The following is a 22,657-nucleotide window of genomic DNA, read 5'->3' on the forward strand; positions in this document are numbered from 1 at the left end:
GGTAACCTAATCGACCTCAAGAATCATTCTCTTGTCAAATGAACCGGCAGTCATTGGAGAAATGGCAGATTCTGGGGTAAATGGCAGCAATGTACAAGGTAAATCTGGAGTATCTCAGGAACCACGTAATAAAACAACCAAAACAATGATGGTGCAGTGCAAAAACTTAGCAGATAGGTTGACCTGTCTGGCACAATTTGAACACCAGAAATCTAAGCACAGTAATGAATTATAAACCTTTGGTAATAAATCGGAAATTCTTTAATTCCATAACAACAGGTAAAAACCCACTGCCTTCAAGTTGATTCTGACTGTTCGTGTCCCTATGGGAAGAGTAAAACTGCTCCCCATGGTTTCTTGGTTTCTTTTTTTACCCTAGAGTTCTGAGAGCGTACATGTTTATGGGAGCAATAGCTTGATCTTTCCCCTACAGAGAAAGATGGATGTGAATTGCTGACTTGTGGTTAGCAGTATCACACCAATCTGCACCACCAGGGCTCCTTATACCAATATGTGACACACGCCAACCGATAGATGGCATCGCCCTACTTTAATTAAAAAGGAAACAACAGAAAAGCACTAAGTCAAGGCATTTCTTTGAAACAGGGAAGAAGAGTCCCAAATAACCAGAAGCCTTGGGAATTTGGCAATACCAGACCAGCCCTACATGTACTTAAGGAAGTTTTCTAAATGGAAAGGAAAGAACATTAATCAAACACTCAAATGTACACAAAGGGGGAGGAAGGAGTCAGACAGAGATCTCAGAAAATAAGTACATATTACGACTACTGGATGTAGGGTGTACATTACTGTCACTGGAGGTTCACCAACAGAAAAAGGAGAGGGAACAGTAAACCAGGAATACTTAATATTTCACATTCATTGTTGATTGCATGCTAAATGTTACTGTAATTGCATGTTGTATAGTATAATATTTGTAGTAACCACTAAGAGAATATGTAAAGAGGAATTAAAGCTCATAACAAAAGATGCTAAATACAAAAAATAACAGGAAAATTGATAAAAAGAGAAACCAGATAAAAGAAACTCAAAACCCAATTAGCTAAAAGAATGAAGAAAATGTAAATAGCCAAAATATTGACACAAAAGGCAGAGTGATAGACTGGATAAAAAACATGATTCATCTTTTGTTACCTACACAAAACACACATTCACATTAGGACACAAACTGACTGAAAATAAAGGATGGAAAAAATGTTCCGTGCAACCAGCACCCAAAAAAAGGAGTGTGGTCATACTGATAAAGGCTATTACATAATAAAAGGGCTAATACTTCAAGAAGATACAACAATTATTAGCATATATTCACCTAACCTGTCCAAAAACATGACACAAACACTAATATCAAAGAAAAAAAATTACAGTGCCGCTATTAATATTTGTAGATTTGAAACCTTCAATTTCAGTTCTCGACAGAACATTTAAAAAGTGAATCAATAAGGACATTAAGAACATAAAGAAAATCATAAGCCAATTTAACTTAGAACACTCCATCCATCATCAGCAGACATTTTCACAGGATAATTTTTCCAGAACCAACTACAGATTAGGCCACAAATCTCAAGTTTTAAAACATTAAAATCATACAAAGCATACTTTCTGACCATAATGGTATGAAGTAAGAAATCAATCACAGGAAGAATAAAAATGAATAATTATTATTATACCAAAATTAAATATTGTACGACTAGAAAACAATTTCTCTATGTAAAAAATTAAAAGTGAAATAAAAATATACTTGGTATCAAATATAAAGGAAAGCACAACATACCAAATCCTTTGGGACACAGCACAAACCATTCTCAGAGGGAAATTCATAGCAATACATGCCCATATTTAAAAAGATGGATGAAAATCAATTGTTTAAATGAAAACTTGAACAAAAAGGAAAGGAAGAGCAAGAGGCCAAAGATACTAGCTGAAATGAATAATAAATACCAGTGAGAAAGAAATGCAATAGAATACAGTTAAACAACAGAAAAAAATCAATCAAACCAGAAGTTGGTTCTTTGAAAAGGATCACTGAAACAAACTACTGGATATACTGGGGGGGGGGGGGGGTGGAGGGCAAATAATCAAAAGAAATGAATCTGGAGACAACACAACATATTCATTGAATAAAGAATCATAACACTATGAAAAAGAACTGCAACAGATTTGAAAGTGCAGATGAATGGGACAAATTCCTGAAAATATACGACATACCTAAACTAATATGAATAGAAATAGGTTTAAGCAGAGTAATTATGAAATAAGCAATTCAGAATGTGATTAACCCCCTGCTCCACCCCTTCAAAAAAGGCCAAAAATATATATAAAAAGAAAATCAATGGCAAGATGGCTTCACTGGGATATTTCATAAAAAATTCAGAAGTGCTGACACCAGTTCTATAGAAACTTTTAAAAACATTAAAGAAAGGGGACTAGAACATGTCCAACTGAACACATACACACAGGTAGATCCTTATGTAACAACCAGGATAGACTAGGCCCTAAGAAAAGACAGGTGGCCTGTGATCTCAGACAATGGCTTGAAAGTGAAGTAAAAGGAGGCTTCCATATATCAGAGACTGTGGGAGCAAGCAGAGAAGGGAAGGAAAGAGCAGGTCCACTGAAGAGGCGCCCAGTGGTCTCCTGCTACCCATCTGTAGCTCCATTCTGCACTGCTGGCTACAGCAACCCAGCTCCACTCCTCAAAGACTATCATTGTGAGCAGGGTCCAAAGCTTCACGTGTAATAAGCACGCAGGTCCCATGTGGCTTCCAGCTCTCCAAGCAAGCTGGCCTGCACAGTTCCCGGAGCATAGGTCCCAAAGGACCAGCCTAGGCTATCCCAAGGACAAACTTGGCACCATGATGGTTTTCCTGAAGATTGCCTGTGCTTTGACGGACTATGTTAAGAAGCTCTTGGCCTTAGGGAAGAATACACTCAAGTACAGTGTTCCTCCCCCTCCCAACTTTTCTTAGTACAGCCTTTTACTGCCCAAAGCCTTTTTTCCCTCCCCCGTCCCTCTTCTATTATTCATTTCTGGCACTACTCAACAAAGTCATCGACTCCCACAAAATCTAGCAGCCCTCCCAACCGTAATACCCGGCCACGATGCTGCAGTGGCAGCAGTCACTCCTGATTCATAAGAAGAAGGATTAACAAATGAACAACACTCAGATCTCAAGGAATTTTCTTAAAAAGAACAGGCTCTGAAACTATCATAAATTGAATTCAGAAAAATGTTGTCATGTACTTTCAACAAAGAGTTTGCGAGAACAATGGTCAGAATAGAAAAGCTAGATATCTTCAACAAAAACCTCTAAAAAGAAATGCAGAAAATATTAAGATAAGAGAATTAGGCAACAATTTAGAAGAACAGAGTAAGAGAATTGAAGAAATGGAAAGCTGAATTGGTGAGTTTGAAGGCATATCTCTTAACTCCAATTTATGAGTGATACAATCAGCTAAAAGAACAAAAGAATCTGAAGAAAACATAAGAATGAAGTGGGATTCTATCCATATAAGAAATTCCGGAATAATACTTCCTTAACAGAACAGAGGAGGAGAAAATAATTCTCCAGGAAGCAGAGAGAACCCAAAACACCACAGATCCCAAAAGAAAACACTGGAACATATTGTCGTTGAAATTTCCAAGACAGAAACAATTAGCAGGCTGAGAACAGCTTGGAAAAATTGTTTTAATTCATTTACAAAAACACTTTTATTGGCATATGACTCACATGTCATACAACAGCTCAATTATATTAAGATAAATTGTAATAATCATTATCACCACAATCAATTTTAGAACATTTTTTCTTTATTGTATTCATGTTATTTCCCCCAACCTCCCCTGCCACAGCCCCCAAAACCATTGTCTATATAGATTCAGTTATCCTGGATTTCATATACAGAAAAATGTATTTTTAAAAGCCTAACAACAATAACAAAGAAAACAGATTAAAAAAGCTCTAGAAAAGAAAGCAGAGGTTAAAAGAACTGGAATATATTTAAAATGAGTCAAAAGGGAGATGTATAAATTTTAACTTAAATACATCTGTAATAACCAATTTTACAATGCTATCTGTCTGATAACAGGGCTGTTCACATCCCATGGCTCTGGTCAGAGAGGATTCCCCAGAGCTTGCAAATGTTATCCACAACCTTAAAACCAGGTGTTCATAATTGAAGCTGATATCATTCCCTCCTTCAGATTTGAATTTCATGAGTTAAAATCCTAGGATGTTACAGGCTGGTGTGCTTCTTCCACATGGACTTAGTTGATCCCTCACTTAGATGGCTGTTTAAGACCAGCTTTTAAGACCCCAGATGCTATTTTTTTCTGATAGGTGGGCACCATCTAGTTTCTTCATTACACTTTCCTATAGCATTCATGTCTTGAGTGATTTCTTCATGAGGACGAGCATCAAATAGGGCCATTTCATAAGAACTAATTGTACTTAGATTGAGGCTAGAATTAAGTGCAAGCTCAAAATCCATTCACATATTTATGGTTCATCTGGCTCTGGTTCACCTCAGAGATATAATTGTTATTTTCTGTTAGAGAACATTATCAATCATCCCCTTGGGCATAAGGCAATTTTATTGATAGTGTAGTTAATTTAGCCAATGGTATAGAATTTAAAACAAAAATATGTCTTGTAAATTTAAATTTTATGTTTTCTTCCCATTGTCTCTCTTTTGTTGCCTTTAATAGATATTTTTATTAATTTATTTCTATTACCATCCTTTTTGTCTTTTTTCTCATATTTTTCTGTGTTACCAATGTTCTTAGGAACCAAGACACCGCTCCTCTATCTGTCTCTAGGTGGGTCCGCCCACATGCAGATACACCCACATGTGAGTACCGTGAGTGAACATTGTTACCCATGCTGCACCATGCTTTAAGACAAAATTTCATTTATTTGTCAACAGAAATAAATATTTCAAACAAAACAAAACTGTAAACCAATATCCCTTATGAATATAGGGGCAAAATCTCAAAATCCTGGCCAACAGAATCCAACAATCTATCAAAAAGCTAAGCAAAAGAACCACAGCAGGTGAGATTGGTTCCAGGGATGCAAAGATGGTTTGAAATGAGAAAAATAATGAATGTGATCTACCATATAAAAAAGAAAAACAACCACATGAGCATTTCAATTGATTCAGAAAAGGTATTTGATAATATCTAACAGCCATTCTAGATACAAATACTAAAAAATAGGATTCGAAGGGAAATTCTCAATGAAATCAGGGACATATATGAAAAACCAACTGCCAGCATCTTACTCAATAGGGAGAAACTGAAAGCACTCATTCCTCTTTCAGATGGAATTACACAACAATGCTCCTTATTAACACTCTTATTCAACATTGTACTGGAAGTTAGCCAGAGCTATCAGGACACAAAAAGAAGTTTCAAAAATCCAAATGGGCAAAGAAGTAAAACTGTCACTATTTGCAGACGATCTGATTCTATACATAGAAGGCACCAAAGGCTCAACAAAAATATTGCTAGAAAATATAAAAAGATTTGGCAACATGGCAGGAAACAAAATTGACATATAATAATCAACAGGATTCTTGCATACTAACAAAGATAACTCCGGAAAAGAAAACAAGGAATCAATACCATTTACAATAACCACATAAAGATGAGTCTCTTTAACAAATGGTGCAGGAAAAATTGGATTTCGACTTGCAGAATAATTAAATAAGACTAATGCCCCACAACCCCACAAAAACATATAATATGGATCAAATATCTAAAAATAAATACCAGAAAATCAATGAGAAAACATGGACAAACTTAAGAGTGCTATTGCAGGGGATACACAAAATGTCAAATATTAATGAAGGATACACACGTAACAGAAGACAAAATTGAAGTCTGGGACTTAAGAAAAGTAAAACAAAAACTTCATCAAAAAAGTAAAAATGTTATCTACAGATTAGGAAAAAGATTTTGGCAATGATATACGTAATTGAAACACTTCAATAAGAAAAAGATGAATAGGTCTGTGTGGCAAGATGGTGATGGAGTAGCATTCCAGAGGGACTCTGCAGAAATCAGTGGAGGAGAGTCACTGAGAGGGAAATATCACTCTTCTGGGTCACAGGCAGAGCATCTTAAAGATGAGCAGACACTAGGTCTTGAAGAGCTGTGGGGTTTGGGCTACTACTGTAGAGGTTGGCTATGGCTTAGCCTTTCCCCTGCCACAGTCTCGGCTGGATCTGAGCTCTCTTGGCCAGCACAAAGGCTTAACTTCAACACAACCACAGCTTACTGCTGCCTTTCAGCAGGGTTTAAACCCCTCCAGCCCCACAGTCAGGTGACTGGGGCTGTTATTTCTCTCTCCCTTCTTCCACAGTCTAATTGGCCTCGGTACCCACCACCTGGTCTTTTTTCTTTCTTGTCTTTCCTTTCACATGTCACTGCTGGGCTCCAGGTCACTGCTCTTTGCCTAGAGCAACTGCATCCATCCTCCACTCAGCTGGGGCAGCTCCTGCCCACTTGCCCTCTGTAGCCTTACAAGCAGCTGGGGAAATCTTGCCTGTCTTCTGCCACACCTCAAATGGGGGAATCTCCCCTTAAAACATCTAGGAGAACTCCCATCAACCCTCCAAAGCCCTGTAAGCAGATGATGGAAATCCCAACCACCCTCCACGGTGCACCATGTGGCTGGGAGGGTCCCTGGGCCCCTCCCCGTCCTCTGTGGTCCCACATGGCTGAGGGAACTTCCTCCTACTTGCTGCCGTGCTTTACACAACTTAAGACAGCTCTGTGTGAGCCCTCTCCAGTGTGCCATACTGCTGTGGGAGCATCTGTGTGACCTATATGGGAGATCTTGCTACTAGAACAATTCCGTCTGTTATCTGCAGTGCTCTACACTAAAGTGGGCACACCCATCAACACTATGTGGCAATCCCGCTGCAGGAAGCACCCCCGCACTTCCCCTGAGGTGTTCCAAGCCGCTGTGGGCCACACCACCATGGCTTCCTGTAAGATCATCCAGTGCAGTGTCATCCTCCCCAGTCCACAATCACCCAACCAGAGTCCCATGAGAGGACCATCCAACGTAACCTCTAAATAACAGGATACGGGTTGGCTAGGTAAGGAGTAAAACCACAGGAGGAAAAAGTGGTAGCCTGACCTAGTACATTTAGCTGCAGGCAGTTCAATGACGCACTCCAATGAGTTTTCCAAAGTAGGAGACCAGTGCTTGTTGACTTTCTGAAAAATGGCACCAGGCTCTTCTAAAACAACACAACACAAACAGCAACCAGCCACAAAAACCTCAATGAAAAAACAGGAGAAACAAAAGGCAATGCCAGAAGTCCTGAACATAATGACATGTATAGTAGAAGCAGACATTGATCTGCAAACAGAAAGCAATCTTCAGGATTTCTGCTTGGAGTTATACAGAATATGAGGGAAGCAATATAAAAAAAGGATGAAATGATAGAGGAGATAAAGGCCACGCACCAAAGGGAAATAAAAGACCTCAGGGACAAGATAACCAAATCCAGTAGTGAATTCACAGACTTCTCCAAAAGACTTGATGAGGCAGAGAATTGCACCAGTGGCCTAGAGGATAAACAGGCAGACTTCAGCAAATGGGAAAGGCAGTTAGCCAAGATAATCAAAGAAACTGAAGAAAAGCTGAGAGCCATGTTTGATGCTATGAAGAACAACATCTGAATAATTGAACTACCTGAACAAGGCACAACAAAAGAGTCAATGGCATAATAAATAGTGTAGAAATTCTTAGGGGAAAACTTCTCCAGATTAATAAATGAAAACTAGGCAACTATTCAGGAGGCCAAAATAACACCAGCTGGACTGAATTCCCAAGAAGAAATCACCAAGGCATATAACAGCTATTCTATCCAACTTAGAGGAAAAGGACAGACTCATAAGAGCAGCTAGGGAAAATAGAAACAGTTACCTATAAAGGAACTCAAACAAGAGTCTGTTGAGACCAATCAGCGGACACTGTGAAGAGGAGAAATTGAAGAAAATAACACAAACCCAAGAATACTCTATCCAGCCAAATTATCAAGATAGATGGAGAAGTTAGAGTCTTCCCAGACAGGAAAAACTCAAAGACTACGATAAAAGAAACTAGCCCTACAAAAGATCCTTATCTAACCGGTATGGGCAGAAAAACATCACTCACCAAACAAAAACAAGAGACTGCCACATAAAACAACTCCACCCAGATGTAAACAAAGAGTAAACAGCCCCCAAGATAACAGTGGCAAAGAAAGGCAGAATGAACCACACACAAATGGACAACACACTGATAAGAAAGGGAGGTAGGAAAACATTCAACACAAAAGGTACAAGATGACATCACAGAGTCCACAGCTGGATATAATAACCCTGAATAACAATGGACAGAACTCAGCCAATAAAAGGCAGAGGTTAGCAGCCTGACTTAGAAAACACAACCCCTTGGGCTGCTACCTATAGGATACACATCTTATGATTACAGACAAAAATAGGCTGAAGAAAAATATACCAAGAAAACGGCCATTCAAAAAAAAGCAAAGGTTGCAATCCTAACCTCAGATTGTAAAAATAGTTCCCAAGGTACAAGCCATAACAAGACATAAGGGGTAGGGGCACTATATAATGTTCAAGGGAACAGTAGATGAAGAACCAGTGAACATAATAAATATATTCATGTTCAACGCGACGTCCACAAAATTTATCAAACACTCCAAAAGATGATAAAAGAAATCACAGGCTAACAATTATAGTAGGTGACCTTAATACACCATTCTCTGAGAAAGATCACAAGGAAAGAAGCTTAACAAGGAGGCAACAGATCTAAACATTATGATTAAATGACTTGACCTGATAGATATTTTCAGAACGCTCCACCAAAATGCAAAAACACCCTCATATTCTTTTTAAGCCCCCCATGGCACATACTCAAAGATAGACCACATGCTGGGACATAAGTTGAATCTGTGTAAATTCAAACATAAAGAGACCATACCGACTTCTCTCTCCGACCACTATAACATAAGGCTGAAAATCGACAGAAGGATGATGAAGAAAACAAGGGAAAAAATTGTAAGAAAAATAACTCTCTTTTGCAAAAGGAGTGGTTACTGGCTCAGAAAGATATGAAATTAGAAAATTTCTAGAAACCAATGAGAATACAGTTACCAATACCTTTGAGACAGCAAAGGCCGCTATCAGAGAAAGTCTGATAGTAATATGTAAGCACATGAAAAAGAAAGAGACGTATGATTGATGTGCTGACACAAAACTTACACCAATTAGAGCAGTCAGCAGAATAATCCTACAAATTGCAAAAGAAAAATAAAAAGGGCTGAGATTCATGAAAGGGAAAACAAGAAAATTATGGAAAAAAGAAATGCAGCTAAAAGCTGGATCTTTGAAAGGATTAACAGAATCAAAAGACCATGGAAAACCTAACCAAAGAAAGGAAGGAACAAATTTCAATAGCAAGGATGAGGAATGAAACAAGGGACATTACAATGAACCCTAATAAAATCAAAAGGGTAATTGCACAGTACTATGAAGGACTGTACTCCAATGAGTTCAACAGCTTCTCACTCCCCGCTATCACGACCTCAGTGCCGCTTCCCAATCTAGACTAGACGGGAGCATGCGCATAGGCATAGGCAAGAGATAAAACTCACGACACATGGAACCAGGAACAGGAATGGGAATAGAGACAACAAAAGGGTAGGGGGAAGGGGGCGAAGTGGGGAGAGAGGAGACACCAATAGCAATGAATAGCATATAATCCCGTACCCCCAGTCAGGGGGGAGAACAACAGAAACTAGAAGGGAAGGGAGATGGCGGTCGGAGTAAGATTTGAAAATAATTAACAATCTACAATGTATCAAGGGGCCACGAGGGTTGGGGTTGGGGGAGGAGAAGGGAGAGAAAAAAAGAGGAGCTGATCCCAAGGGCTCCATGGAAAGTAAATGTCTATAAAAGAAAGACAGAATATATGTACGGATATGTCAGATACAATTGATGTATAGATTGTAACAAGAGTTGTAAGAGCCCCCAATAAAATGATTAAAAAACACCCACACAACAACTTTGTTTTTAAAGAAAGATATACAGTAGAAGAATAGCAGCCGTCAAGTCTGGAGCACTGGGCCTGGTTTCTTGGGACATTCTTGTGGCTATAACATGAGGCCACTTTTAGATATCAAGTTGACCTTCCACACGCAGCAAGTAGACGTCATCAAATTAGAGGCTTTTCAGCAGAATCAAGGCTAAACGTAGAAGCCCGGTCTCTTCAAGAAGATACTCTCAGTGGTCTCCTCTTTCAACCTCCAAAAGGAGGGCCTGAACATGGCCTGCTCAAACCTCAGCCACTCTCATAGCCATCAGCTAGGTTGAGCTACACAGACACTGGTCACCTACAGTTCTGTCCATTCTAATGGTTGAACACCACCCTCTTAGCAGGTACAATGAGACAAGAAGTAGAGTTCTTTGGACTTTTTTGCACAAGAGGTCTAGAGACCTGCTGATGCAGCCAGAGGGTCATGCTTTTAGAGAAAACCCTAAGTTCCCCATAAGCTTTGACCCTGCCCCAGTGTAGAAATGGTTGGGGAAGAGGATGGGAATGAGCAAAGGTGAAGGTTTGGGTACCAACAACCAAAATGCTGGCATGTAAGACCCAATACAAGATTAATATGTGACTGCTCACAGCAGTCAAAAGAGTGAGTGCAGTAGAGCTGAGGATGGTGAGGGAACCCCCCCGGCCCAGCCCCCCAAACTTCCCTGGCACATACCCTGCACTTGAATTCATACTCCTTCAGGATCGCCATGAACTGTTCTTGAGAGAAGAGTGCAGTGCCATCTGGTTCCAGCTGATGTCAGACCCAGAAAGAAAGCAACAATACAGAGAATGGTAAGGCAGGTCCTCTTGGGCCAGGTTCCTGGGGCCACCTCCTCACTTTCCTTCTGGGAATCTAACTTCTACTTTCCAGTAGCTCTAGAAAAAAGCATCCAGTCTACCTACTTTCAAACTTGTTTAAAAGGTCTTGCCACCAACAGCGTTTTCTTAGGACCCGGAGCCTGTGGTGGCTGGGATGCACTTCTGCCTTGTCTCTGGTGCAACTTCTCCCTTCCCAGCAACGTCCTTAGGGTAGATGACATATGATGGCACCACGCTCTAAGTGCTCCTTTGGCCTCTCTGGCTAATCCCAAGTACTATTAGTGGGTCCTGGCTTTATCAGTACAGAGGCCATACTACGCGGGGTAGCACTAGGTCACAGTGACTTGTCATGAAAAGGGGAAAGAAAAAGATATTATATAGATTTCTCTCCATTACAGGATTTTTGTAAGGAAAAAAACCAAAGTTCTATCACCCAAGTATCATTTTCAAGACATGGCCCACACTACTGACCATGATTCTAGTTGAAAGACTCAGAATAAGCAGAAGCACTTGCCTTGTCCTTCAGCACAAACTCAAGGTCATTCTGCAGTTTCAGCACCAGCTTCTCTGAATCTGACTACTTTTCCACAACTTCAAAGATCTCCTTCTGCAATCGACTGTTTTCCTAAAAGATTCAGGCCAGTGGTTTAATAGCTATATAACGCAAGCAATGACGCAATGGTAAGTTTCTCACCTTTCCATAAGGGAGAGGTGTTACAGGGAGGCAAGCTGCTTTTCCTTGAAAGAGTTCCTGTAGTGGTGGAGGGTGTGAGGGCAGCTGTGTTGAAGTGAAATTACTTGGAATGGCTTTTCTATTCATGTCTTTGTAACTCCCACCAAATTTTGGGGCCATATCAAGCAAATAGGGTATGTGAAATGCTAACTGAGGGAATTTGTTGGTTTTCCCATTGCACTGTGTATATAAGAGTGAATGATAACAGTTGCAGACAGAAACATTCCATGTTAATCAAGATGGAAACACCAGGAGTGAGCACATGTAAGATCCTTGCCTGAAGTAGTGGAGGCACCAGAAGTATCAGAGGCCAAGGCACTGAGAACAGAAGACAAAGCAAAGGAGCAGTGCTAAGCTCATGAGGTAGAGGGCAGAGGTGCAACACTAAGAAAGAGATGCCTACCATCGTGGGTGAGAAGAGGCAATGCAGACCAAAAAACCTGTTTCCTTAACGTTCTGTAACTGGTTAGCTTCCTTAAGCAATTCTATAACCATGAACATTGCCTGTAAATTTTTTTGAAGACGTTGCAATACATTATTGAACCCAACAGAGAGGTAGCGTGCCAACTGAGGGATGTTGGTATCAGATAAGGGTAAAAAAAGGATAGAGGGTCAAGGCATTCTGCCTTGTGGCAATTAGCTTGGGCTGGTGTGGCATTGGAATCTCCCCCTTCGTGTAGCTAGGAGGTCAGACGTACGGCATTTCATCAGTTGGTGTCAAGAGTGGAATTAACTGCAATGGCTCCAGGCTCATGAAAGCATGGGGTTTTACAAAAGAAAGGTCAGGGTAAGGGAAGTGAAAATTTTGATTCTTAGATTATTACTTTGGTTATTCTTACTATGGACTGCTGAAAGGACAAAATGATCTGTCTTGGAAGAAATACAGCTATAGTGCACCTTAAGAGTCTAAGATGGGCACACTTTGGACATGTCAGGAAAGACCAGCCCCTGGGGAAGACATTATGTCTGATAAAGCAAAGGGACAGTGAAAAAGAGGAAGGCTCTCGATGCGATCGATTGGTACCATGGCTGCAACAGGAGGCTCAACGGGAAAAACTGTGAGGATATTGCAGAACCTGGCATAGATGCATAAGGTCGAAACCTACATGATGGTACCTACCTAAAACAATGGCAGTGCTTGAAAGAAATGTAAGAGATGTCAAGGGCGTGAAAGTGCTCTGGAGTGGCCTGAAGGAAATACCAGGCTGGTTAAACAAAACAGTTAATAAGAAGGCCAGGGTTTCCTGGATGTACCCTAACAGAGGCCCAAGTCCGTAGACATACAAATGGGATAATCTGGGTGGAGAAAAGAACATTGAACTGAGTGTTTTTAAAAGGATGATGTATTTGGGTTTATGTGTTTAGCTGACTGTTGGATAGAGGTTTCTCCTGACTAGTGTTATAAATAGGTATCATGTGCGATAGAAACAAATACTCAGTTTTATGATTACAGAGAGCTTGTATGTTCACATTCAGCCTATTTTTATTGGATTTGTTAAAAGGGGAGTTAGGAATTTTCCCTGAAGAAATGGGTTTTTGTTTTAAGTCCAAGTAGAGTATTGGAGGCCTGTTGGTGTAGTAGTTACGCACTGGGCTTCTAACTGCAAGTTCAGCAGTTCAAACCACAAGACACTTCATGGGAGAAAGATGTGGCTTTCTATTCCTGTAAAGAGTTACAATCTTAGAAACCCACAAGGGCAGCTCTACCCCCTGCCCTATAGGCTGAATGGGAGTCAGAATTGACTTAACTGCAGTGAGTTTGGTTTGGTTTGGTTTGGAGAGAGCAGTGAAAGCTCTCACCAGTGTGGATGGAAGCCTCACCCAGAACCTTTGCTACCAGTACTTTTGCACTTATTTGCAAAGACATGCAGATCCACCCAGAACAACTGAAAGAATGAGTAGGAGAAAAATCGGTTTGGCCTTTTGAATTTTGAGCTGCCTGCCTTTAGAGTCATCTTAGCAGGGAGAAGTGTGTTCCTCTCAGAGAATGGCTCCTGACAGACTGAAGTTAAGGGAGCTGGCGGCAGCCTAGTACGCTCACTGTGCTGACACTTGGGTCCACTTGGGTGGGAGTGGTGGAACTGCCGCACTGATGACACAGCCTGCATTTTGGCATGTTCTATTGGCACCTGCTGATCTGGCCCCAGAAGCTAGAGATGAGAGAGAGGGGCTGGCTGGTCTGAAGTTTGAAAATGTGAGTGAAGAGGGGAAGACATTGGGAGATTTCATGAGTTGTGAATTATAAAGCTGATGATCAGGACCTAGGCCATGGGGAGTTAGGGTTGATGAGAATATATGAATTGGCCAGTTAATCTAAAGTACAGGGAGGTGTGTGTGAACTCCCAAGCTTGATACTGGTACCTATTTGATCTACCTTGGATTCTAGGGCTGAGTTGACCAGAACCCAAATGAATGACAAGATAAATGTTGACACTATGATCTGGCATACATTGCTCTAATTTGATGGCTTTCCCTGGATTGGATTATATTTATGGAAACAGATGCTCAAAGTTTAAATCATAAATAAAGATTCTTCTGATCAAAAATTTGCTTGTCTCCTCAGAGGACTGGTTGTTAGGGATTGACAATTTAGCAATGGGATATCTAAAATAGGGAGTGGTAATGAAGTAGCTGGTTTACCAGTTTTTATGGGTGTATTAGTATCAATATGAAAAAGAAAAGAAAAAGAACAAGTCAAGGGAAAGTCCCCATTGAAGAGTGTCCTCTTTTCACCATGGGCTCAGGTAAAAGGAGGCGAGGAGAAGATGCTGGTTTGATGATATGACTGAAGTACGAGTGACTGTTAGCAGGGTCACCACGACTGTGAAAACAAATCCTAGATGTCAGTGGGCAGGAGGCAATTCTTCATGTATTAAAGGAGCAATGTCTAGAAGAGCCAAAAGGTAGCCCGGGGTGAAGTGAAATGATCCAAAGGGCTCTTCTATCCATATCTTTGTAACACTCATCAAATAATTGGGTGGGACTAGGCAAATCAGGTATGTGAAACACTCATAGATGGGTCGGACAGTGATGCCCTTGCACGGCATCTCAGTAGCAGAGAGAGAGAATCCTGTGTCCATCAAGAAATAAGAGCCATCAGTGGGGCACATGTGAGATCCATGCCGTAAGTCGTGGAGGCAGCAGAAGCCCTGGCACTGAGCACATGAGACAGAGCAAGGAGCAACACTGAGACCACGAGGCAGAGTGGTAGGCTTCCTGGCCCATGGAACAAAGCAGAAGCCAAGGGACTATGCAACTGAGAGGCCTGGGACCAGAGAAAGAGGTGGTTATCAGCATGGTATTGTAGACAAAAGACCTGTATCATTAACATTTCCCTGATTAACTCGATAATTGTGAATATTGTCTGTGAATTGTATGTGGTCACTGAAATAAATGACCGAATCTAGCTAAGAAGAGTGTTATGGGAAGGTTAGGGATGGTTGGCGTTAGAATAGCATAAAGATGGTGGGGGGAGGCATCTTTAACTTCTGCCCTGTGCCAATTGGCATTGGGTTGGTGTTGGAGTCTCCTCTTCTGTGTGTAGCCAGAGGAGGTGCGTGGTGGCCCCCATAACATTTCTTTAGTAGACCAGCTCCTAAGCCAGACATGCAGACACTGAAGTGCCCAGTGCTTTCCCACTGCCGCTACTTCTCCCACTTCAAGAGCTCAACAGCAATAAGCTAGGAAAGAAGATTAGAGACAAATGATTTCAGGGTGTACTTCTAAATAAGAGATCTGAAATAACATCAATGCAGTCCATATATCCAGTCAGGGAAAAGTCCAGTGTTTACAGACACTTGAAAGCTGCAATGACGAATCAGAAGGATGTGGAATTACTTCTGAGACACAGTGTATAACTAAGAGGTAAGGCTCTGCTGAGTGCTCCGCAGGGTTGAAAAGCCAGGAGCTGGAGTAAGGGAGACAGACATCAAGGGAGGGAGGACAGGTAGAAAGGGAGAGAAAAAAGGAGCCAAGATGAAAACGGAGAAGGCAGGCAGGCTGGAGTGCAAAAAGGACTGGGAAGAAAGTCCACCGAGACAGTCAGCTCAGCTACTTCTGCCTCTCACCTGCTATGCCATCCTCTCCCCAGAGGCCTCACAACTAAGACAGGGATTCAGGGCCTTCCTGTCTCTCCTGAGAAGTAATCCCTGGGGATCAAGTGCCGGCTGTGGTAAGGACTGGGTGGCACACACCCATGAACCTCTCAGCTCCTGGAAATACAGTGGGGCTCCTGCTAGGTGAGCTTCAGGTCCTGGCTTTTTTTTTTTTTTTTTGCTAAAGCCACAATATGTTCCTGGTCTCTGGGGATGCAGGCGTGCCAGATGCTGTTGCAGACCTTCCCTGGCCCCTATCTACCAGCTCAGAGCTGCAGGCAATAGCCACGAAGTAGCTATACTACCCTAGAGCTGGCTGGGGCAATTGTCAGGGAACACAGTTGTGAGGAGAAAATCAAGCTTTATGTACTCCCAGCTTTGTGCACATGCATTTTCTTTGTATAGCACCCTCATACCTTTAGCACCAATGATAGCCTCTCTTGCAAGCAGGCTTCCTCCCTGTGCAGGGCTTCAAGGTCCTCCTCCAGCCTAGCCCTCTGCATGCTGGTCTGCTGCCAGAGCAGCTCTTGTTCCATCTCCAACTCTGAGCGAAGCAGGGCCAATTGTCCACAGTATCCCTGCTCCAGGTGTCTACAATACCCACAAAGGAGAGACTGAGGGTACCTTTTGGGACACCTCCTTAAACTACCTCCCCAGTGTCACACATGGCCTGGCCTTCTGGAAGATTGTATATCTACTGACAGTTTTAGGCTTTATAGCCGCCTGTTTGATAGAAAGTATGAGTGTTCTGAAGGCAGGGACCAGACACTGGACACCACATTCACTGCTGGTCCTTCCAGGAGAACATGACCCCACACAGAGGCAAGGTGCCAAGGGGCCAACCTTTTCACCACGCCAGGACTCTGCATCATTTATGACGTCTCTCTCACTCTCTCTGTTTCCTGAGGCACATGATTGGGCCTATGCACAGTCATCAGAATTAGGAAGCTCGACATATTGTGTTGGTCATCCCTCCATGCTAGACAGGGCTCATTACCATTCTCAGGTTAGAGATGAGGAGACCAAAGGACTCAGCTTACCCAAAGGGCAAGGGGCTAGGGGCAAGGAAGCAGGATTCTAAAAGGGCATGCCCCACAGACATCTTGCCCACCAGTGAAGGAAGACAGACCAGGGAGCAGGCAGCCAGTGTTCTGACTTCTGGCATGAGCCAGTATGAGAGAAAGAGAAATGTAGAAGATCATTTCATGTAGCCTCAGCTGTTTCCAGCAGAGCACCTTCAGTAAACAAAAGATTCAGGAAGGTGAATCACTAGCTGAGTTTAGCCACCTCTGGCCAAGACTTTTCTCTCAATAGGGGTGAAAAAAACCTTCTCCCTGATGCAGTGTGGATATATATGTGGCTAGGTTTTCTTACATCCTTTTCTCTGGCCTTGAAGCCATCACCAAACATACCATACAGAGTTCCCCCTAAGACTGTTCAGTATGAAGGATGATGAGAGGTAAGACTGAGGTGTTGGGGTACCTTCGCTGTGTTGAGTGCTACCTGCTGAACTCCTGAAGCTGTTTGCAAAAAATATCTTACATAACACCCATCACAAGCACAAACAATAGTTAAAGGTCTTCCTTGAGCTGAGGGCAGGTCCAACGGATTGAGCAAAGAGAGTAGAGGTAGGGTAGAGACGAATGTCTGCAGCCCATAGGCATATAGAATGAGAAGCCAGTGCATACTGCACCAGCCCCACCCAGAGTTCAGTTGATGCTTCTATTGTACCCTCATCTTTCAAGGAGTCTTGTGATAGCTAATTTCATGTGTGCCGTTGGGTAGGCCATGGGGCTCCACTGCTTATTAACATATTGGCTTAGTATTGCTATGAGGGCATTACATATGATTAGCATTTAAGCCTGTCAGTCCTCAGTAAAACAGGTCATGATCCATGATGTGTGTGTGTGTGTGTGTGTGTGTGTGGGGGGGGGGGTTATGCAATAAGTTGAAGGTTTTCCGAGCAGACGTTAAGGTTTCTGGAAGGAGAAGGATGTTTTAAGACCGTAGCCATCCTGCAGACAGTCTCCAACCTGCCATCTGACCGATGGATTTTAGAATTGCCAAGCCTCACAACCAGGAGGCAGTTTTCTAAAATAAATGAATCACGTGTATCCCTCCATGTTTCCACCCATATGAACACCCATCTATCGTACTGACCGTGTTACTCTGGAGGCCCCTGACTGATGGTACAAAACAAAAAGTCACATTTTCTGGTTTCTACTGGCTCAAGTAAGGCCTTCAATGAACCAGAACTATAGCACTGCCACTTGGGTAGCAGCTATTTGTCCTTCACCCACCCTCTGGCCAGGGTGTAGGGACCAGATTGGGGACAGCTGCTGTGATTCTAGAGGGCTACTGTGCCAGGCTCTGACCCAGAAGCTGTCTCGGTGGCACCTACTTGATCCTGCGTTCCGTGAGCTGTTCCATGGCAGAGTGGCAGTCATCCATCTCTGTCACAAACTCCAGGTTCCTCTTCTCAGCCTTCTCCAGGTCCTGTCTTGCCTTGTCTCGCTCCTGCACCATTTGCTTCATTTGCCCCCTGCCCACAGGAAGGAGACACTGTCAAATGTAGCTACTACTCTGTCAGCTTCCCACAGAAGCACATACCGTTGCAGGGCCCTCAAACTCTGGGTCTGCATAAACGACAAAAAACAGCCAACATGATGGTGTTGAGTGCGGGCTAGCCTTGTCTTTGAGTCTTTGAAGAATGGTTCTCTAATGGTGTATCCTGACATTAAATGACTTTATTCGTTTTGGTTTATATTATTGTCGACTTGCTTTTGAATTGAGGTTTTTTGGTGTTTATTTTGTTTTGTAGGATTTTCTGTATATGAAATCCGGGATAGGTGATCTATAGAAACAGCAATTAGATTAATAGCTCCTTCCGGTTGTGGCAGGGGAGACTGGGGGCTATGGGGAGTTAATAATAAAGGGTACCAGAATGAAGAAAATATTCTAAAACTCATTGTGGTGACGCCTACACAATTCTTTTAAAATATGTCTAAACCACTGAATTGTATGATACATGACTTATATGCCAACAAAACTGTTGGAAAAGTTATCTTTCTATAAAATACTATCAACTTTTGTCCCTGTGAATCTATTTAGCAGAACAACATGAATAACCCGTTGAGTGAAAGCAGAGCTCTGTTGTAATGGAACACGGTGCCAACTGCCACGTTGTGCTCAGTGAAAAGGTCTAAGAAGCAATTTTTTTTTTGTGCGCTTTCAGTCAATTGGCTTAAGCCTGGGGGCCCCATGGGCTGGTCTGGAGAACATTTGCACCTCCATAATAGCAAGAAAAATGTCAGTCACATAAGTTTTAAGTTGGATTCAGCTGCTTGGGATATTATTAAGGGGATTAGGTTAGGATTTTGAGATCTGGCTTTCTAAGCCTCTCACCAAGTATGCAAGACCTGTGGCAAGAATAACCGTAGGCGGCCCCTTGCTCATTAGGCCCTATTAGGAAGAGGCAAAGCGTCTCTCCCTACACCAGAGACCCTTTTCCTTGTCCCATCACAAGTTGCCTATAGAGGGTGGTGGGGGCAGGCAAGGCAGCAGCCCAGACCCTTGCCAGTCCCGGACCCCTGAGAACAAACCACACCCCTAGCCTTGAAACAACCTCTCCCAGCCTCTTACTGGAGGTAGCTCAGCTCCTGGTGGTAGGAGGCCAGGGCCGCTTGCTGAATGACACCAGTGACCATCAGGAGCTTGTTGTCGATAGCCCAGGCCAGATCCAGAAGGTTCACCTTCTCATCCACACTGAATTCGAGGCTCTAGAAATAAATCCCAAGGGACATTCAAGATGAGTTTAAGTCTCTCAACAATTTGACTCCAGACTCCATTTTCCTTGGCTCTCCCATTTGCCTGAGACTTTTCCTCTTGGGGCCGCCCCCACTCCAACTCCTAGGCTGTCAATAGGAGATCCCACTGTGCCTGAGCCAGGGACACATGAGGAAGAATATGACTCCATGCATAGTACTTCATGGGGATTAATAGCAAGAGAGGGGCCCTTCCCCCCACCTAAACCCAATAATTATAAAGGCTGTATGGAGCTATAGAGAGGAGACTTTGCCCAAGGCTAAGGGCACTGGAAGGAGCTCTGGTGGTGTGGTGGGTAATGCAATAAGATGTTAACTTCAAGGTCAACAGTTTGAACCACCCCATTTCCCTGAGGAATAAAGTAGAGGCTATCTATTCCCATAAAGATTTAAATTCTTGGAAACCCAAAGGGGTAAGTCCATTCTGCCCCCTAGCATCATGATGAGTTGAAATTAACTTGATAGCAAAGGAAAATTTGGAAGCAGTTAGAGATGAAAGGGTACTGATACAGGCACTTACAGAGAGCAGTGGCTAAATTAACTCTGCCAACTGCCCACCACTGTAAGCCACTAACATTCTTTCTTAAAAAAAATCATTTTATTTGGCTCATACAACTCTTATCACAATCCATACATACATCAATTGAGTAAAGCACCCTTATACATTCGTTGCCCTCGTCATTCTCAAAATTCGCCTTCCGCTTGGGTTCCTGGAATCAGCTCATTTTCCTTTTTTCCCTCCCCTTCCCTCCCCATTGCCCCCTTCCTCATGAACCCTTAATAATTTATAAATTATTATTTTATTTTACATTCTCCTTTTTTCTTATGCCACTTGGAGTTGAGTTTTTACCATTTCAAACTAAAAGAATTCTGGGAGAGACTCCTAACGTAATATATGTAAAGAATCCTGACACATATTTCATATCTCCATAATATCTATCTATCTATCTATCTATTTATCTATCTACACACACACACACTGATGATTTGTATTGGTAGAAAAATTATGTATCAGAGGACATGAGCCATGGTCAAAAGTATTACAGAAAATGAAATCTTCCTTCTCTCTCAGAATTTTGAAAAATAAACTTAAAAAGAGATGTTATGTGCATCTTACCACCCACATATACAGAATGAAACAATGAATGTTTAAAAATGAATCTTTGCTATATTTATTTTAAATTGACTACTGCACAGTGTGACACTAAGTCCAAGAGCAAGAGCTACACCAGGCTAGTCTCCTGGGCCAGTTGCAGAAGAAATGGAGGAGCATGGGCAGGAAACCCCCATGGCTTCCAGGAATGCGAGGCTGGCCTGTGGAGCCAAGTGGCACAGTTCCCACCTAGGTCTTTTTTGATCAAAGGACTTGGCAGAATGCATGCCCTTATGTAGTGGTCAGTGCTGACTATATACATGCACCTTCTCTGACTCTGATGCCACCACAAAAGTGTGCTTGTTCCAACGCCCGTCGGAGTGCTGCCTTGTCCAAGCAACAAGCCTGAAAGGTTAGCATGGCAAAGGGGGAAGTATCTAATACATGAAAACCTACCTTCAGAGTGTTTTTATCACTGTTGTTTTCTCTGTATTTTATTTATGCTCTTTCAAAATTAAAATTTTTATATATTAATAGCCAAAAAGAAAAGTTTCCCGAGAATTTCCCTGTCTGGGATTCTCTGTTGCAGCAGGAGTAAGGAAGCCAGAGAGCAGAGGCCAAGCACAGTAACCCTCTCGGGCTCCCACCCCACCCTCAGCCCATTCTCAGCGGAGCAGCTGTGGCCATCCATTTCCAAACCTGCAAAATCTCCTTGCCATTTTGAATGCCCTCCTGGGCCCACAGAGCCACCACCTGCTCAGGGCATGCAAACCCAGTGCCGCCATCGATGCCGGAGAAGAGGTGCCGGTCTGAGCAGATGGACACGAGGGACGAAGTGGTCGTGTGGCAGCTGCTCTCCTCTGTGGTCTGTACACCAGGGACGAAGAAAGTGCTGTGAGCACGCACGTCTGTTCAGCCCAATCTCTTGTTTCTCGTGTCCCCCACTGCACAAACCTGCACGCTGCCTAGCAAGAACAACCTCACCAGTTATCGCTCTCTTCACTTTCTAGCAAAGGTGAGAGGGCTGGGCACAGTGATGTGATTCATCAAAGCAGCCATGACTGCTCTGGGGCCAGAAGGCAGCAGACAGGGCTTTCTACTCCCACAGAGAGCTACAGGCTTGCAAACTGCCAGGGCAGGCCTACTGTGTCCTGTATGGTCGCTATGAGTCCACACTGAGTCAATGGCAGTGAGGATGAGTGTGAGTTGGGTGTGTAAGTGCAGCCCGTGAACTATCCGCATCTCTCTGGCATGACGAACAAGGTACACAGGGCCTCACAAAGGAAGAGCCTAAAGAGGGGCTTGCCATCATGGAGAAATTCCTAAGAGGCTCCAAAAGCAGAGTGGGCTTCCCTGTGTGTGAAACTGCACATTACTGGGAATACAGAAGCAAGCAGCTTTCAGCTAAGCAAGCTAGGGGAGTCTTACGATGATGGTAAAGTCTCTCAAGCGGAAAGCTGACCTGCTACGTTCAGATATTCTATGAATCCACAAGGGCAAGAAATATTTCCCTTAAATTTTTTCTACCTCAGAGCCCTTTCCAGTAAATATGTGTTGTCAGGAATCCCTGGGAGTAAGAATGAGTGTTCTCCACGCCTTCAGGTCATCACATTTCTGCTCCAGGCATCCAGTGCCCCTGCCTCCCTCAGAGTAAAAACCACCTTGCTCCAACCTGCTCATGGCTCTTCAGCTACCCTCTCCTCACTGCCTTGCTGGCTGGGATCTGGATCTGGGACCCTCAATACCTTGCTCAATCACCCTTAACTCCTCTTTTCTGACACACCGGCTCGCTGGCCTCCAGATAGAAGGATACCTAGCTATGTTTTAGCCCTTTCAAGTCCAGCCCCACAGCTTAAATCATGCTCCTCTTGCTCTTTCTGGCTCATCCTGGACTCTTTCCGGTCCCTTCTCTGATGACCACCAGGCTTGTCCTAGCTATACTCTCCACCCTTCATCCCTCA

The 22,657-nt window shown here is 42.9% G+C and overlaps 1 pseudogene; it reads right to left on the reverse strand.

The window, feature by feature from the left end:
* Window positions 1-22,657, reverse strand: part of LOC142436906 (ninein-like protein) — an 88,836-nt pseudogene that overhangs the window by 38,931 nt on the left and 27,248 nt on the right.

This window comes from Tenrec ecaudatus, unplaced genomic scaffold (assembly GCF_050624435.1).
Source record: "Tenrec ecaudatus isolate mTenEca1 unplaced genomic scaffold, mTenEca1.hap1 Scaffold_785, whole genome shotgun sequence".
NCBI classification, from domain to species: Eukaryota; Metazoa; Chordata; class Mammalia; order Afrosoricida; family Tenrecidae; genus Tenrec; species Tenrec ecaudatus.